Below are 15,892 nucleotides of genomic sequence, written 5' to 3'. Positions count from 1 at the left end.
GATTTAGCCCTCTCGGATTAGTATCTCTTCCCAGACTTGAGGAAATGGTTCGGTGGTGAAGATATTACAACAATGAAGAGGTTTTATCGGCAGTTGATGGCTATTTTGAGGAGCTCAACGATTTTTTCCATAAAAAGGGTTTCGAACTTATTGAAAATAGCTGGAAAAAGTGTGTGGAGCTAAAATTTTCATATTTTCTTTGTTGGACTTGAATTTGTAGCTATGATAGTCGAAAAACAAAAAAGGGGGAGAAATCAATTTTCGTCATCGATTGTTGTAATTAAAGTGTCATAGCTTATTGCGAGTCCCCGTACTTCGTTGCCTCAATTTTAGAGGCTGTAAATTTTTTTAGCGCGTTCTAACAAAAACAATTTCTTTTTCGTTCGATGTTTAAATGGAAACTTTCCTTTCAACCATCCTCTCAAAACTCGACGAGAGTTATTTTTTTCCTCTCGAAAGCATATAATTAATCTGGGGCAACTTCGAAGTTAAACAAAAAAAAAATACAATTTATTGAAAACTTCATCTACTTTACATTTTAGACTTTGTGTTGAATTTGATATTATAGGGTAGTGAAAATTCCACATAATTTCATTGTTTGGAGACGAAAAATAGGACAAAATGAATTGAAAAAAAAACAGATTTATTTATAACATGGAAAATAATAATCATTTTTAAGTATCATTGTAATTTAAGAAAGTAAATTTGATCTGATGACCAAATACATTTTGAAAGAATTGGAAATATATACAGAGTATCCCAGGACTAATGGGCACGTGTAGTATATTAGTACTTCATATAAACTTTTTCAATATAGGCCTCCAAAGTTTCTATTTTGTTTTTTCTTTTTAATTCCCCTAGAGTTTAGAAAATTTTCAATACAAAGTATGTGTATATTTATTTTGGTATGGTGAGTAGATTTATAATACTGCCTTGAAGCCAGGGACTACTCGTAATAGTGAATGATTAAATATTCTTACAGGGTCTGTCTAAAATTATTATCCCACATTTTAAGCTAACAAAAATGTATTTTTCAGTTTGTTCTAATTCATTGTACATTTGTACAGTATTAAATTAATTATTGGAGTCACCTAATCGTATTGGTCAACAAAATAGGCTTCAGTCTCATAGGAAACCTTGTACTTAAAGCCAAAATGAAGAAGGACCCCGTAAATTCATTCGAAATTGTAGTGTCATATCATCAAGAACTTTTCTCAAAAAAATTTTACTACCCAAACATTCACCATAAATCTGGTTTCTGGTTTCTTCTTTGTCCAATGTTGTGGAGATTTTCAGCATCCCCTAAATGCATATTATGAGAATAAATGGAGTCGTGGAGGATATTAAACCGCTGTCAAACAATGTAATTGTTGTATGTCAAAAAGATACAACATTTGTTGTTTCTAGATACGATGAACTGTTATGATTTCTTAATAGTTTTAGTACACTCTTTAGTTCATTTGGACAACATGCTAAATCGTATTCACCTATCCATACTAGTTTCTAGTAATCTCAAATCAATATATAGAGATATATGTCTGTTTGGCAATGCTTTGTTTGAATAATGATTATCATAAATCCTTTTGGCCTACATCAGTTTCGAGTAGTCAATCAATTCTTCTATTGTAACTTTGGAATTAGATGTTGAATAATTAACAAGTTGGTCAACGGAAGATTAGAGAAAAACACAAGCAATACCTTCAAAAGTTTAATGTTTCGGTAGGGATTGTTGGAAACTATATAATTATATCCTTTCGCCTTGATGACAATAAGAATGGTAGACATTACTTGGACCTACTTGAAAATTTTGTCATTTCAATTTTAACAAATTGATCCAGGAAATTTCAGAGGCAAGGATTGTTGAAATGGCTTACGATATGACCCGATCTTACATTATTGGATTCTTTCCTGAACCTTTCGACGAAATAACAAATTAATTACATTTATACACTCTATGTACGTTTTTATCTTAACTATGAAATATGATCGTTAAATAATCGTGTAGTGAACCGTAAAACATGAAAAAAAATTGAACACGTTTCATGAAACCGTCCGTAAAGGTTAACAAAGCAATGTTCTACACGAACTGTAAACAGTTCTTCTGCTTACATTCTGTTTACACTAGTTAAACGTGCTTCATTGAAACTTTCATTTTGAAACGATTCTTTTCAGCAACGTACGTCAACAGAAACGTTATTTCAAACCGAAATTTTTCTGTATTTGAAATTGTTGCCTTAGTTAAAACGTTCTTTGTACATTTGGTTGTTTTCACGTTTCAGTAAAATGTTCGTTTCCACATCTGTCTGAAATTGAAACGTACCAGAAGATATAGTGTGATCGCAATAAAAATATTCATTCATGAAATTTATTCATACATTTAATCAATTTAAAAAAATTTACTAGATGTAGATTATATCTCTCCGAGAATTTTAGGCGTATGGAAAATAAACAATAACCTTTGTTTTTGTAAATTCTTGCAGCGAAATTCAAGAGTCTTTGGGTGCCGTTTTTCCTTCGATGGACATCGTCAAACATTGTTTTACCGAGTTTGAACGTGGTTACACTCTATTTCTGATTATCCGCGTTCGGATACTCACTTCGAAAACATCAGAGTTTCGTGATCTGGTGAACTTTTCAAAAAATAACGTTGGCCATAATCAACGAAAGATACATCCACTAGGAAACAATTTAAACAGTGGAAGTGCTTTTATAGGCGGAAACTCCATCATACGGGAAATTTATCTATAAACATATCTTGAGAAAAGTGAGAAATTCCAAAAAAAAAAATGCCTCATTTGGTTCTTCTACCATTCTACTCACAAATTGGGTGGCCAAATTCTTGCCAGATCGGTGGTATAACGAGATTTGGCCCCAAATACCTAACCAAATATCTCCTCTATATTTCCAAACTGGTTGGGTAGAAATTTGAGTAGTATGAGGATGTCATAGGCGCTAGCGAAATCTATTTTGTAGAACTCGATTATGTTAACGACTGAATGAGAGATTAAACGATATTAAATAATTTTTCATGGTAGTCCAGACTAAACTGAGTAAATATTAAGACAGTTTGACAGTTATGACAAATTCTAATTATCTAAATAACTGAATTTATTTCAGAAATTGTTAATTGCTAACATCACTTTTGGTACAGATACATTAAGACCATAATAAAATTATAGATACTGAGCTAATAATGATTTTAATGTTGAATTTTTGCGACTTGGGCTTACGTCAGTCCTAATTGTACAAAAACTGATCGTGATTGCTTTTTATACCATTTGAAAGTTTCTTTTAGGGTCCTAATTGGAGTTACCTTTTGGGGCATATTTAACTCGAACCAAATAATCCCACACTGTTTTCAAAATTCTTCATATTTATGTTATTTCATTTATCCATCGTGGTGTTAATGAAAGTTTTTTTGTTTTTTTGAAAAAATATCAACGTGTAGAGCTTTTCAGAGTTCTTGAATCACGATTTAATTGATTTCGTTTATGGGTGACAATCAATGAACGATGAAATCTACTTTTCCACTTTGATGGGTGTTTATTCCATTAATCTATGGCCAAGTGAACATTATCTGGATATGCCGACTAGTTCGTAGGTCACTCCACATGAACAATTTCTAAAACACTCCCAAAGTAGAAATTATCCCCCAAAAACTAATGAATGTATCGAAATTGATAGATAATTAGTGGAACAAATTGCGACACGTGAAATTCGTTATTTTTTTTTAAAACTGATGTTACTTTAAACATTTTATGCTTCACTGGTCATTATTTATTTTCCACGGGGATATATTGACACGTTTTTTGTAACTGTCAACATTTCCTAGCTTCTAGTTTGTAATAAATTGTTAGTAAATATTATTTCCCTGTAAGGTTGAACAGCTATTTACAGTTATATCGAATCCAATAGCTCAAAATTTTGTAGTATTAACTACATTATTGATTATATACATTTTACAATGTGGGTAGATTGCACAAAGTAAATCAAATACATTGAATTCAATATGTAAACGAAATAAAAATACTCGTAGCAAGGATAAATTAACATTTCCAAGAAAATAATTTATTGAATGGAGAAAATATATTATCACATTGTTATTTGGAAGGAAAGAAAATATTGTCATTATTGCAAGGAATATTGAGAAAGGTTTCACATCAGGATAAAGCGGAAAAAAATTTTTCATATAAAACATCATTGATAACCTGTTTGATGTATTAATTTTGATAGCTAGAAGAAGCCTTTGAAAAATTTAATTTTTATGATATTACATCAAGAGAATGTTGTAACTTTGTAATCAAGTTAAGAAGGGAACTTCCCTTGGGGACGTTGCGAATTCCTACGAAAGGTAAATTCGAGGAAACTATGCTGAAGGATATGCAGCGTAGGCATTTTCTTGTGAGAAACTATGTAGGGCGACAATCTACTTTTCGGTACATTTTCTATTGAAATTTTTCTATATTTATATGAATTTTTCCATTCACGATCTTCTCAATACATAAACAATACATAAACAACAATACAAGGGTTGCTACTCAAGTTTTGGAATAGACAAATACAAACAAATATTTATAATTGATTAGGTTTATTGTTTTGCAAAATATTTTCTATTTATATACATTTGAATATACTTTTTCGATCGTTTGAACCAATTCCAAAATTTCTTTGAACTAATAAACATGAGCTATTTTGAACGATTGTGAAATTATGCGGAATCCAATGCGAAAAAATCTTTTTGACACCCAAATCTTGCAATATCAATTTACGATTTAGGACGACCTTCACGAAATTCATCTCGAAGTACTACCACGATTGATTTCGGAAAAGCAGCGTCTCGAGGTGGTGCATCATCACCAAAAGTCGAAGCGAGTCGTTCGGCAAAACACTTAAAACCCAAACTTGAGTAGCAACTGTTGTATTAAACCTATTATAGATACGATAATTTCTCGGAGATATCGTGGAATAACTGATACATGGGATATTCTATGGAAAGACAACGTCGTTTATGTTGGTGTGTCTATGGCAAAACCACCCGCTAATTCCACAGTATTAATGTCACCGTGTGTCTATTTAGAAGTTTGTGAATAAACGTAATTCTGAACTCTTGATTAACATTCTGTTTGCGGATAAGAACATAGGAACATACAAAATAGTATAACACTAGATTAAAGGGAATTATCAAGCACGGTAACAAGTAAACAATGAGACATCGTTTTTCAGGATTAATGCAATTAACTTTGATTATTATTCAAGATGTGTTTTATGCACAGTATTTACTCGTAAACGAGAGCTCAAATATTTGAAATCGATTCGATTTTTCCTTTAATTTCGAACTTTCACATTAACAAACATGGAATATTATCGACGTTTGCAAATTATATACAGAAGTAGATACATTCATATATAATCGTCTTCTTTATAATTAGTACCACAAAGTGATTAAAATCAAAACATTTTTTATGCGTTAAAGTACATTTCTAGCGCGCACTTCCACGTATTTGTACCAATTTTTTATTTTTTGAGGTTAAGTTTAATTAGGCAGTTTATTGATTCAATACGGATACAAAAATGTATTATTATAACAAGGATTTGCGCCGTGTTTCCACTTGTTTTCACAATGTAAACTTAGATTAGATTATCTAGAACCTAAGGTCGTGAATTAACCAAGCTAATACTTTGACCTTTCGATTTATCGAGTACCCCGGACTGTTCACTTTAGAAGATTTACGACTAACAAATCTCCTAGAATATTTTTTATCCTTAATAGTTGTGGTTATAAATATCTGGAAAGCATTATATGGATTAGAATACCTTAGAACCAGTTGTAATAATCTTACTAAAATTTATAGTTAATAAATAAAAATGATTATGGGATAGAAGTTTTTTTGGGTCAGAAGCTTTCCATACAACTCTCGTTTATCGTCGTCAAACAAAAACTTTTATTTTATAATCATTTAACGAAATCTCAAGTCTTTCAATTTCCATTCCTATAGATCTCAATTATTCAACGGATTTGATGGTTATCTTTCACTCAAATCCATGGTTTCGTTGGACGCACCAACCGCAAGATTCGTTGTAGAATTTAATAAACAGATCTTTAAATATTAAAACTTCAACTACACCAGATGTTGATTGCCTTATTTATCTTCTAGAATTACTGTTTATCATTCTTATCTGATGACGAAATAACTTGAGAATGTTGAATGCGTGAAATAGGTGGTGTTTCATTTAATCAATGAAGTTTTGAATTTATTCTGAAACCATTATTCAACGGAATTCCAGAATATTTCTGGAACGGATTATGTTACAGCTTCGGGAAAAAAATTATAACAAATTTGGCTTATTTCCATTTAAAAATTTAAAACGAAAAAGCGATTTCTCTTGAAATCTACCAAATTAAATGGAATAATTTTTATAATAAAACCCTTTTCCGTAAACAATCTCGATATTTAATAACCAGACCTCGTATATTAGTATATGCCGTGTACATCAACAAAACTTGGCCCTATTTAGAAAACTTTAGAATATGGGTGATTATGTAGAGATAAATTTGTATCTAATAGCGGTTGTTTTGAAGGTTGTTTCAGATTGCTAAATTAATTTGGAAAAGTCACCTAGAAACAACAGCTTTCAACAGCTCGTTGAAAATTGGTAAATTCAATTAATTGAGCAACAGAGGATATAAAAATTCTTGTAATCCGACAAAGTTCTTTCCTGATTTTCATAATGAAACAAAGTTACCATGAAATAGAGAAAGATCAAGACCTGATTATCAATACATTGTATCAAAACATCCATTACATTATTATACTATCTTTAGATCTTTAGAAATAAAATCACCATCCCCCCAAGATACAAAATAAATGATCTATTGAAGATAAAAACTACCCCAACTGATAAACTTGCATCTTAGAAAAGCTTGAAAAGTGATGAAAACCATTTTTTGTCCCAACTTCGTTTGAGCTAAACTTTCCCCATTTCTATCAATCTAGAACAATGTCTGTGTCTTAAACGAATGATGAAATGTTTCATTTTCCATCTAGGTAACACTAAGACTAAGAATTTATAGAAAGAGGTACAAATTTCTGGCTCTTTTTAGTGCACGGAAGATTCCCAAAAGCACTACCACTATTCTATATCAGACTCGATTAATATATACATCTTCTTACAAAAATAATAATCTGGCAACAATGTAGAAGAAATTAATTTGTAAATTTTGTCCGCTATAATAAAACGATAATAGAATTATTGAATAAATTCTGAGCATTTTTCATTCCACAAGTTTTAGTGCATCTATTTAAATAAAAGTTGGGGGAGAGTGGGAAACTTGTTATAAAAAAAAATGCCTGTTAGTCCAGTTCTGCTTATCCGATTTTTATAAACTTGATGTCTTTTGAAATATATTTTGTCTAGAAACTGAAAAAATATAAATTATCAGCAATTCAATTAACAATGTGGATACTAGAGGTCGACGATCTACTTTTTGGTACATTTTCTATTGAAATTTTTCTATATTTATATGAATTTTTCCATTCACGATCTTCTCAATACATAAACAACAATACAAGGGTTGCTACTCAAGTTTTGCAATAGACAAATACAAACAAATATTTATAATTGATTAGGTTTATTGTTTTGCAAAATATTTTCTATTTATATACATTTCAATATACTTTTTCGATCGTTTGAACCAATTCCAAAATTTCTTTGAACTAATAAACATGAGCTATTTTGAACGATTGTGAAATTATGCGGAATCCAATGCGAAAAAATCTTTTTAACACCCAAATCTTGCAATATCAATTTACGATTTTGGACGATCTTCACGAAATTCATCTCGAAGTACTACCTCGCAACAATGTAGAAGAAATTAATTTGTAAATTTTGTCCGCTATAATAAAACGATAATAGAATTATTGAATAAATTCTGAGCATTTTTCATTCCACAAGTTTTAGTGCATCTCTTTAAATAAAAGTTGGGGGAGAGTGGGAAACTTGTTATAAAAAAAAATGCCTGTTAGTCCAGTTCTGCTTATCCGATTTTTATAAACTTGATGTCTTTTGAAATATATTTTGTCTAGAAACTGAAAAAATATAAATTATCAGCAATTCAATTAACAATGTGGATACTAGAGGTCGACGATCTACTTTTTGGTACATTTTCTATTGAAATTTTTCTATATTTATATGAATTTTTCCATTCACGATCTTCTCAATACATAAACAACAATACAAGGGTTGCTACTCAAGTTTTGCAATAGACAAATACAAACAAATATTTATAATTGATTAGGTTTATTGTTTTGCAAAATATTTTCTATTTATATACATTTCAATATACTTTTTCGATCGTTTGAACCAATTCCAAAATTTCTTTGAACTAATAAACATGAGCTATTTTGAACGATTGTGAAATTATGCGGAATCCAATGCGAAAAAATCTTTTTAACACCCAAATCTTGCAATATCAATTTACGATTTTGGACGATCTTCACGAAATTCATCTCGAAGTACTACCACGATTGATTTCGGAAAAGCAGCGTCTCGAGGTGGTGCATCATCACCAAAAGTCGAAGCGAGTCGTTCGGCAAAACACTTAAAACCCAAACTTGAGTAGCAACTGTTGTATTAAACCTATTATAGATACGATAATTTCTCGGAGATATCGTGGAATAACTGATACATGGGATATTCTATGGAAAGACAACGTCGTTTATGTTGGTGTGTCTATGGCAAAACCACCCGCTAATTCCACAGTATTAATGTCACCGTGTGTCTATTTAGAAGTTTGTGAATAAACGTAATTCTGAACTCTTGATTAACATTCTGTTTGCGGATAAGAACATAGGAACATACAAAATAGTATAACACTAGATTAAAGGGAATTATCAAGCACGGTAACAAGTAAACAATGAGACATCGTTTTTCAGGATTAATGCAATTAACTTTGATTATTATTCAAGATGTGTTTTATGCACAGTATTTACTCGTAAACGAGAGCTCAAATATTTGAAATCGATTCGATTTTTCCTTTAATTTCGAACTTTCACATTAACAAACATGGAATATTATCGACGTTTGCAAATTATATACAGAAGTAGATACATTCATATATAATCGTCTTCTTTATAATTAGTACCACAAAGTGATTAAAATCAAAACATTTTTTATGCGTTAAAGTACATTTCTAGCGCGCACTTCCACGTATTTGTACCAATTTTTTATTTTTTGAGGTTAAGTTTAATTAGGCAGTTTATTGATTCAATACGGATACAAAAATGTATTATTATAACAAGGATTTGCGCCGTGTTTCCACTTGTTTTCACAATGTAAACTTAGATTAGATTATCTAGAACCTAAGGTCGTGAATTAACCAAGCTAATACTTTGACCTTTCGATTTATCGAGTACCCCGGACTGTTCACTTTAGAAGATTTACGACTAACAAATCTCCTAGAATATTTTTTATCCTTAATAGTTGTGGTTATAAATATCTGGAAAGCATTATATGGATTAGAATACCTTAGAACCAGTTGTAATAATCTTACTAAAATTTATAGTTAATAAATAAAAATGATTATGGGATAGAAGTTTTTTTGGGTCAGAAGCTTTCCATACAACTCTCGTTTATCGTCGTCAAACAAAAACTTTTATTTTATAATCATTTAACGAAATCTCAAGTCTTTCAATTTCCATTCCTATAGATCTCAATTATTCAACGGATTTGATGGTTATCTTTCACTCAAATCCATGGTTTCGTTGGACGCACCAACCGCAAGATTCGTTGTAGAATTTAATAAACAGATCTTTAAATATTAAAACTTCAACTACACCAGATGTTGATTGCCTTATTTATCTTCTAGAATTACTGTTTATCATTCTTATCTGATGACGAAATAACTTGAGAATGTTGAATGCGTGAAATAGGTGGTGTTTCATTTAATCAATGAAGTTTTGAATTTATTCTGAAACCATTATTCAACGGAATTCCAGAATATTTCTGGAACGGATTATGTTACAGCTTCGGGAAAAAAATTATAACAAATTTGGCTTATTTCCATTTGAAAATTTAAAACGAAAAAGCGATTTCTCTTGAAATCTACCCAATTAAATGGAATAATTTTTATAATAAAACCCTTTTCCGTAAACAATTTCGTTATTTAATAACCAGACCTCGTATATTAGTATATGCCGTGTACATCAACAAAACTTGGCCCTATTTAGAAAACTTTAGAATATGGGTGATTATGTAGAGATAAATTTGTATCTAATAGCGGTTGTTTTGAAGGTTGTTTCAGATTGCTAAATGAATTTGGAAAAGTCACCTAGAAACAACAGCTTTCAACAGCTCGTTGAAAATTGGTAAATTCAATTAATTGAGCAACAGAGGATATAAAAATTCTTGTAATCCGACAAAGTTCTTTCCTGATTTTCATAATGAAACAAAGTTACCATGAAATAGAGAAAGATCAAGACCTGATTATCAATACATTGTATCAAAACATCCATTACATTATTATACTATCTTTAGATCTTTAGAAATAAAATCACCATCCCCCCAAGATACAAAATAAATGATCTATTGAAGATAAAAACTACCCCAACTGATAAACTTGCATCTTAGAAAAGCTTGAAAAGTGATGAAAACCATTTTTTGTCCCAACTTCGTTTGAGCTAAACTTTCCCCATTTCTATCAATCTAGAACAATGTCTGTGTCTTAAACGAATGATGAAATGTTTCATTTTCCATCTAGGTAACACTAAGACTAAGAATTTATAGAAAGAGGTACAAATTTCTGGCTCTTTTTAGTGCACGGAAGATTCCCAAAAGCACTACCACTATTCTATATCAGACTCGATTAATATATACATCTTCTTACAAAAATAATAATCTGGCAACAATGTAGAAGAAATTAATTTGTAAATTTTGTCCGCTATAATAAAACGATAATAGAATTATTGAATAAATTCTGAGCATTTTTCATTCCACAAGTTTTAGTGCATCTATTTAAATAAAAGTTGGGGGAGAGTGGGAAACTTGTTATAAAAAAAAATGCCTGTTAGTCCAGTTCTGCTTATCCGATTTTTATAAACTTGATGTCTTTTGAAATATATTTTGTCTAGAAACTGAAAAAATATAAATTATCAGCAATTCAATTAACAATGTGGATACTAGAGGTCGACGATCTACTTTTTGGTACATTTTCTATTGAAATTTTTCTATATTTATATGAATTTTTCCATTCACGATCTTCTCAATACATAAACAACAATACAAGGGTTGCTACTCAAGTTTTGCAATAGACAAATACAAACAAATATTTATAATTGATTAGGTTTATTGTTTTGCAAAATATTTTCTATTTATATACATTTCAATATACTTTTTCGATCGTTTGAACCAATTCCAAAATTTCTTTGAACTAATAAACATGAGCTATTTTGAACGATTGTGAAATTATGCGGAATCCAATGCGAAAAAATCTTTTTAACACCCAAATCTTGCAATATCAATTTACGATTTTGGACGATCTTCACGAAATTCATCTCGAAGTACTACCTCGCAACAATGTAGAAGAAATTAATTTGTAAATTTTGTCCGCTATAATAAAACGATAATAGAATTATTGAATAAATTCTGAGCATTTTTCATTCCACAAGTTTTAGTGCATCTCTTTAAATAAAAGTTGGGGGAGAGTGGGAAACTTGTTATAAAAAAAAATGCCTGTTAGTCCAGTCCGCTTATCCGATTTTTATAAACTTGATGTCTTTTGAAATATCTTTTGTCTAGAAACTGAAAAAATATAAATTATCAGCAATTCAATTAACAATGTGGATGCTAGAGGTCGTTGTTTTATATATTTTAGATATAGTGTGTTTTTTTGACAAAATTTATAAATTGCCTGTTGAAAACAAGTGATTATTCATCACATTAAAGTATTTAATCATTAACTAATTTGGTGTTAGTTTCTTCGGTCACATTTTTTTTTTACTTAAATGTCTCTGTCGCTATTTAGTACAATGGATCGTGCATATAGTACCTTCGATTGGGGCCCAATTAGACAATATAGCGGTGCTATAAGCACTTGAAATTCAAAACTTCACTTACAAATAATTCAATTGATAAGTATAATAAGACTCAGTTTAAAAAAATTATAATTCTTAAAAATAAAAAATAAAAACGATCGATGTGTAAGCATTTTGAATGTATGAGAACCGTGGTTGCTAGAGGGTACGCGCTGCAGCAGATTAGCGGATTTAGTTTATTTATTCAGCCAGCGAGATCTCCAGATCCAACTTGCTCAGATGTTTTTTGTGGGGCCGAATAAAAGATTTCGTTTGTACCAATGGATCCACGACGAAAAATTTCGAGGTATTTCAATGGCAGAAATTTCATGTATAGAAAAGGATGGAGGAAATCTAATTTAATTTTTATAATATTAACGCCCTCTAGCATTCACGCTGCTGACTAAATTAGCTAGATTCGGCAGAACCGGACTTACAGGCATTTATCCGCTTTCCAATTTTATATTTACAAATACCCTTTTTTTGGTGGACCTAAAATTCGGAAAATAGTTTTCGCGTGTTTCTCGGGGACACTAGTTATAATTTTTCATCACTCTGTATATAGATAACAGCTTATGATTCTAAAATGTTTTTTGTCTGAACAAATCTTGTGAATACATCGATTTTTTCTCGCATTAACTGTGATCATAGAAAAATGTTTGATGCAGTAAAACATTAACTAACGTTTAGAAAAAACAGTTTACCAGTTTTCCAGATCAACATTGAGTCTTTCAATTCAATGTTAAACCATTATCATTAGAGTGGAAGTATTACGACTAGGTTGTTTGTATCATCCTATTAAAGGGTCCTTTGTAGGGATGTAAAAGCCATCAAAGAAACAGCTTTCACCTCTTTTTGTTTCGAGAAAAAGTTAGGAATGGAATTTTTTAAGATCGTTAAAACGCTCTTTAATCGCCATTCATCAGGGACGAATCTGTTGGGAATTTTAATTTAGATTGGAATAAGAAAAAGTATAAGTTCAATGATCCAGAGAACGAGTTTACTAGTTTCATAATAAATCTACGGATTTTATACTGGCTCTTGAAAACAACTCAATCAAATAATGAGAACCGCGTTTAAAACGGCTATTCAATAGCTATGTGTTGCCTGTTTTTCGAATTTTATCATTATTACGAATTAAAACACCAATATATTTATTTTATATCAGTTTAATCTGCAGAGGACCAAAAGTTTGGTTTACCAAAACATAAAAAATATAAAACAAAATTTACAAAACATCTACACAAAAAAATGAACGGTGATTAAACTAAAACCATCCAATTAATTTCTGATAGCACCTCGCTCTAATTACAGCTTCCATTCGTCTTGGAAGGCTTCTAAACAGGTTCTGGACGTATCCTTGCGGCATGTTTTCCCAGAAGTTAAAAAGAATATCATCTAGCGTTCTTATTGGTGCCGGATGTTGCTGAATTTACCATCCTAGATGGTCTCAGACATGCTCTATTGGGTTAAGGTCCGGGCTACGTGCAGGCCAATTCAAGGTGGGTATCTCGACCTCTTCTAAGTACTGCCGAACCACTTTAGCAGCGTGTGGACGAGCATTATGGTGCATTAGCACAGAGTTGTCACCGATATGGGGTTCTGGGATATTGGTTATGTACCTGACAGCATTTAATCTTCCATCATTCACTGGTACTAACTCCGTGCGACCCTCGAAAGAAATAACTCCCCGAACTGGTACACGCCCATTTGATGAATACAGACAAAATGTTGATTCATCCGTGAATAAAATATTGGACCAATTTGAATATTCCAATTTGCTTGTTATCCAGCAAATTCCGATCTTGCTACTCGATGTTCTCTGGTAAGACGTGGACCTCTAGCTGGCACTCTGGCTATTCGTATACCTGCTTCCCTCTGATCTGTTTACATGCTTAATTCTTAACGCCGTTATAACCTCAAATAACGATCTACTAGCGAAATTAGCCTTCCGTGGCTTTGTCCAGGTCTTGTGGTTAGTTGCCCTGGTTCTTGGTAGCGACTAACAACTCTGGATATGGTGCTTTGTTGAACTCCAATTACCCCGGCGGCGTATCTTTGACTGCGGCCTTCTTGTAGGAGCGCGATGATTCTAGCGACTTCTTCATTCGTGACAAGTCTTGTTAAACGTTGAGGCACGTCCAAAATAAAAATTTTCACTATACAATAACACAATTTGCTTAGAAAGTTCTCGAACTCAATGTATTCTCCAAGACAGAAATGATTTACTCGAGCATTTCGCTTCCAAAAAAATTTGAAAGAAATTCTGATAGTTTTTTGATCATGATACGAAACCACAAATATCTATTAAGTTGATACATATACAGATTGTCCCAAAAAACACTAAAATTAAGTATTAAAAACATCCTAAAATACCAGTGATGCGATAATTTTCGTGGGGTGTATAATTTCCTACAAACTATCTAATGAAAGAATGAATTTTGAAAAGACCAACATCAAAGTGTATGAAATTAAACGAAATGGGGTCTGCATCGAGAAATCTTTCATGGAATTAAAAATAAACATACTAGTTGATACGTTTGGAACCCGACGTGTGATTTATATCGAGTGGGGATCTTTACTTTTAATTTTATCACAGAGGCAATCTCTTTGAAATGGTAATTACAAGGATTTTACATTTATAAATCTAGAAGTAATAGGAAATTTAAAAAAAAAGGCAAGAATTCTTAACATGAATTTTAATTAAACCATTTCAGTTTTACAATAATTTGAACCTTTTATCGTCAATTTTTTAACCAAATTTCGAAAGAATGTATTTATCATCATCATCATCATCATCATCATCATCATCATCATCATCATCATTCAGCCTTATCTGATCTGGTATGTATGTAATATCGCGGTATTACCACCCCCGGTTCCGAAGGTGACTGTAAATCAAAATTTGATTAATAGATCATGAAGTGGGTCAAAATTTTTGACCGTTACTGTATAAAAATATGTTATTTATTCATATATTATGTTATTATTGATATTACATATATATTTTTGACAAAAAAAAATTAATAAATGTTTATTTACAGGAAATAACAATTATGTATACTTATTTTTTATAACTCAAAGTCTCGATGTTTGATAAGTCACATGGTGATTCAACTTATCGATCCCGACTGTTCGATACAAGTTCAATTACCACTAGATTCCAATAATAATTAATGAAATCAACAAATAAACTCTGTCATCAACATCATTTAACGCTTGATGCTTATCTCTCTTTGAAACTTTATTCTACATACAAAACCATCGCTGCTATCCACACACAAAATCTGTCAATATAGCCACAAAGTTTCGTAAACAATAATGAAAATGCGTCGTATAGGGCTTAAATGCGGAAAACGTATATTTTGGTAGAAGCTCGCCGCGAAAATGCTTGGTTTGAAACCCGTGGCGTAATATAAGTGGTAATTGCGGCATACTAATTCATTCCAGGACTTGTTTTCGAAATTATACTAAATATTGTATCATGTTTATGTAAGTCTATAGTTAGGACGATGCATTTGGGAACGGTAGAACTCAATGACGTTTATACGTAGCTGTTCTTCAATGAAGCGGTTGGTAATTAATTATATTCATGTTTATTCATTTCTCTAGACTGTTCATATTCAAATACGAGGTGTTCATCTATTAATTGGCATATTTTGAACTCGAATAAGTAGGTTTTACCACAAAATATATCAACAAAAGGAATGGTCTATTAAAACAAATCAAAAAAGGCTCGGTATAAATGATTATTTTTGATTAATTACTCATGATGTTGCTTACTTACTTATAAAACAGAGTTTTCCTGAAATAGTTTATGGTAC

Source organism: Diorhabda sublineata, chromosome 3, assembly GCF_026230105.1.
Source record: "Diorhabda sublineata isolate icDioSubl1.1 chromosome 3, icDioSubl1.1, whole genome shotgun sequence".
In the NCBI taxonomy this organism is placed as follows: domain Eukaryota; kingdom Metazoa; phylum Arthropoda; class Insecta; order Coleoptera; family Chrysomelidae; genus Diorhabda; species Diorhabda sublineata.
This window is presented reverse-complemented; position numbering follows the sequence as displayed.